Source organism: Mus pahari, chromosome 7, assembly GCF_900095145.1.
Source record: "Mus pahari chromosome 7, PAHARI_EIJ_v1.1, whole genome shotgun sequence".
Taxonomy (NCBI): domain Eukaryota; kingdom Metazoa; phylum Chordata; class Mammalia; order Rodentia; family Muridae; genus Mus; species Mus pahari.
The window spans coordinates 79,205,323-79,210,050 of NC_034596.1; positions in this window are offsets into that span (position 1 = coordinate 79,205,323).

A 4,728-nucleotide genomic window follows, 5' to 3' on the forward strand; every position below is an offset into this window, starting at 1 on the left:
CCTCCTCCTTCTCTTCCTCCTCCTCCTCTTCCTCCTTTTCTCTCTTTCTCTCTCTCCTCCCTTTCCTCCTCCTCGTCCTCTCTCCTCTTCTTCCTCCCCTTCCTCCTCCTCCTCTTCTTTCTCCTTTTACAATAACTTTTGGAACAATGTAGCCATGGCTGGCCTGGGCTTGCTATATATACAAGGCTGGCCTCCAATTATATGATCCATTTTACTTCTATCTCCTGAGTGCAGGGATTAAAGGTGTGCCGTGTGTGGCTACAACACACCACAACACACCACAGCATACCACAATACAATATTGGAGCCAGGTTTTCTCAACAAATTTTCTTTTCCTAGTTTTAAAAAAAAAACCCACACAATTTTTGATAGTCGATCCTGAAATCTCTTCTCATTCTCCCGTCTATGTTCTGAATAGCTTTCCTACATTACAGTCTCCCCTAGCTGATCTCTGTCTGTCTGTCTGTCCATCTGTCTGCCTGTTTGTATCTCTGTCTGTCTCTTTATCATGAGCTCCTTTGAGTTTTTTTTTCTTTTACTCTGATTCTGACCTTACTACTGTAACAGACACCAAAAATGTTTGTCTTCATGGCATAGATGACTCTCCTTCCTGTGCTGAATGAGAGGAAACCACAGGATTCTACATGCCATCACCGCCTCCAAGAGTCCCACCGTCGGTGCTCAAGGCACTGGCCTTTGTGTTGCCATTCTTCTCTATCAGGATGACGCAGGCATATTTCAAAATATGTGTAAAATGCCTGCCTACCATAGTCTCCAGCCTGACTGTGAGTAAAACTTCCAACGGGGTTTGCATTCTCCAGACATCGTGGACCCTCAGTGAAAAATCATGTCTACCTTGGTGTAATCTCAGAACTTGGGAGGCGGAAGCAGAAATATTCCTAAGAGACTGAGGCTGTCCTGGCTAAACACTGAGATCCCTCAAAATAGACAAAGAGCATTAACAAAAACCCACAAAATAAAATCTGCCTTGGCTTGGTTACCTGGAAACGTTTCTAAAGCTAAGATTACTGTTTGGTAAGTCAAGTCTCTTGCAACACCTCTGGGGATAATTAAGCAGAATCTGATAGAACTAAATCCATGATGAAACTGGTTTATATTGTCTTTAGAAAAGTTGGTGTGACGGTAAAGGGGGGAAAAAGACAAGAGTTTTGCTTGGTTCTATTCTGTGCTGTTTTGTTCCCTTCCTTGCTGTCACTGTATGGCCCTGGCTAGCCTGACAGTTGCTATATGCCACACCCACTCCAGTGGAGTCTGAGTATCAAGTCCAAAAGCTTGGCCACAGTTCTGAGGCAAAAAGTTTCATGGAAACTGGTCTCCTGGAGTCTTTGGCATCCCACAACACGGAAGTGATCCAGATTTGTCCTTGCGATAGTGTGGAGGGTCTTGCATGCTTTCTTTCAGTATTGTTTTCTTTTAAGTGCCTCCAAGAAATGATTTGACAAATAGCTAAGCGAGATTGAACATTGCTTCCTGGCCTCCACTGGTGTCTCAATATCCTAGGCAATCAATGAGCTGACCTTGGGCTTGGAATTTCATAAGAATGCTACTCATTCAGACAAAAAGCCTCCAGTGTTGATAGCAAAAGAAATCAGGCATTGCAGTTTACTTGATAAGAGCTAGAAATCTCAGGGCTAGTTCAACAAAGTAAACTTAGAATTCTCATTACCGTCATGTATAGGCAGACTACATCACATAATAGTTGAAAGAAAGTGGGTTGTGGTTTAAGGAGGACTAGAGTATTGTATTATTCATGAAAGGGTTAGTAGAACAGAAACCCCCTGGTGCATGTTTTTCACTAGGCCCAGAGGAATAGCATAATTAGGATTAAGGAATCCCTGGTGGTGGGTTATACAATAGACTAGAATTGCACCTGGGTTGTATAGCCCTCTTACCTAGCTCCTAAGAATAGCTGACTTTAGATATAGCTGATCTTATTTCAGTTGTAAACACTGCCTGTTCCTGCTAGCTTTTATGTATGCATTTCTCTGTTTTGTGTAAAGAGTCATTATGCATCAGATAACCTCAATGAACCTTGGCTAATCTATCATCTAACTTCATTGTTTTGTTCTGTAATATAAGTCTGATGCTCGCTTTGAGAAATTACATTCAGATCCAACACTCTCTTGTGTTCATGTCTGTTTGCCGACTCCTTGCCCACCTGAGTACCAGGACCCTGATTTCCCCCCTGGGTTGGGACTCCGACTGAGCCAGCCCATGGCAGCTATACACCAGGCTGGACTCAAATTCAGGATAATACCCTTTGTTCTGTCTCCTGAGAGGTGGGATTGCTAGAATGCACCATAACAACCATTATATTATAGAACCATAAATTTCTAAGAAAAACCATAATATACCTGTTATTAGATTCTGCTGCAAACCCCGAACTCCAACTGGCAGAGATGGGGGGGGGAGGGGAAGACACAAACGCCAAGGCAGGTTTCTCAAACTTCTTTCTCCAACAGCTTTCCTGAACAGCATTCTCAGACAGCATTTTCCCACAGCATTCTCAAACAGCTTTCTCCCAAACAGCTTTTCCCCAACTGCTTTCTCCAGCTGAACTCCCTTCCAAAACAGCTCTTTCAAAACAGCCTTCTCCTCCCTTCCCCTGGGGCACATCCTGTTTTCATCAGTCCTCTGAGCTCCTTCAAAACTACATTCTCCCTCCCCCCATCCTGTTTTCATCAGTCCTCTGACCTAATCCCTCCCCCCCCCCCCCCATCCAATCAGAGTTCACCCAGGGAGGCCAGTGACTCACCAGGCAGACAGCACAGGATGTCAGGCTCACGTTCTTGGTAAACAGGGATCACGGGGCTTGGCACACCCGCTCCCCCCAAGATTCTATCTTTATCGATATGTGCTGTGTGTGTGTGTGTGTGTGTGTGTGTGTGTGTGTGTGTGTAAAATTATCTACCTGTACACTAATCTGTCCTATATTATTCTGGGCTCCTCCAGTCCTCCAGTAGGAACTGCTCCTTCCTTAAGACCTAGAAGCAGAGTTAGAAACAGGAAGCAGATTTTAAAGTCAGGGCTCATATCTGAAGCTAAGCAGCTTTCTGATGCCATTAATAGAGACAATTACATTGACAGCAGGAAAGAACACACTTAATATCAATCAAGATGTGGATCCTGGCAAGAGACAGGGCAGCTGTCAGGGACTCGCCTGCAGACAAGCCTCTTGCATTCACCCTGCCTAGAACTGGGGAGGGAGGGAGGGAGGGAGGGAGGGCATGCTCCTTGGATTTTATCTTGGAATGTTTCACACTTCCACCTTCAAGGAAAATGTTAAATACTCAGAAACCACAGGAAACATTCAATTATCCCATTTAATAAAGTATTCCAGGAGAAAGGCAGGACACCATGGCCAGTCTGAATTTGAGAGCAGAGCTTCTTACACGATCTTGACTGATTTTTAAAGACTTTTTTTTTTTTAAAGATTTATTTATTTATTATATGTAAGTACACTGTAGCTGTCTTCAGACACTCCAGAAGAGGGAGTCATATCTCGTTGTGGATGGTTGTGAGCCACCATGTGGTTGCTGGGATTTGAACTCAGGACCTTTGGAAGAGCAGTCGGGTGCTCTTACCCGCTGAGCCATCTCACCAGCCCTTAAAGACTTTTTCTTTTTTCCTATTTTACATGCTGCTGGTACCAGAGGTGGAAAATATAGCCTGTTCTTGCTAGGCAAATAGCCTACTGCTGAGACACATCCCAGCCCTTAGAGATGACCAGAGCTAGATGTTCTCTTCTTCTGTTTCATGAATATGGAGGCTTTCTTGACCTTAATTATGAGAACTTGGAGAAAAACTCTGCAGGTGACCTCATCTTAGTAAATACAAAAACTAATCTGTGAGTTTGAGGCCACCATGGTCTATATGTTCTAGGCCGTCGAGGCCCACATGGTGAGTGAGACTCTGCTTCAAAACTAAAAACAAACAAACACAAAACCCACAAATAAATATTTATAATTTTCCAAAATACTTAACTATTCCTCCTCTAGATGGCTAGAGGAAGAGATATCAGAGAGAAAGAATGTTGTCGGTAGTGGATAGTGAAGTCATCGAATAATGTGTTTTTACAAGTCATGTCTCCTAAGGCTCCAAGACAGTTCTGAAAGACTCCCAGAGGGATACCCTCACTCGAGTCTCGGGATGGCTGTGGACCCCCAAGGACTCACGAGAGACCAAGCTTGATGGTACATGAGGCTTTATTCGGGGAATGCCAGAGCTCTGGGGATCACTCATATCCCACGCAGGGGTAGAGTTGGTCCCCGAAAGAAAAAAGGGACCCTCTTTTTATGGGTCCTCATGGGGGAGAAAGGAGGAGAGAGTAGGGGATTTCCAAATCACCTGTAACAAACAATTCCTGTAGGCATTGGAGGGGTATGAGGAAGGAGCCGTGCACAGGCGCAGAGGTGATGCAATTCTATTGGCTAACAGCTAACACGTGGGGCAGCTCCAGATTGGTCCCATCTGAAGTTGCTGGGTAAATTTTTCGATCTCAGCCCAGCCAGCAGACCCCAAACACTTGGTTGCAGACTGCAACGGTTGGCAAACACACCGGTTCAAGGAACGGTCAGAACTATTATGTCCAGATATTTTGTGAATCGATGGAGCAAGTTAAACTTTTACTTTCTGCCAACAGTAGGGTCCATCTCTCCAGACTAGGGGCTTTTAGGAATTCTTTCCTTCTATCAGGACCTTTCAGTT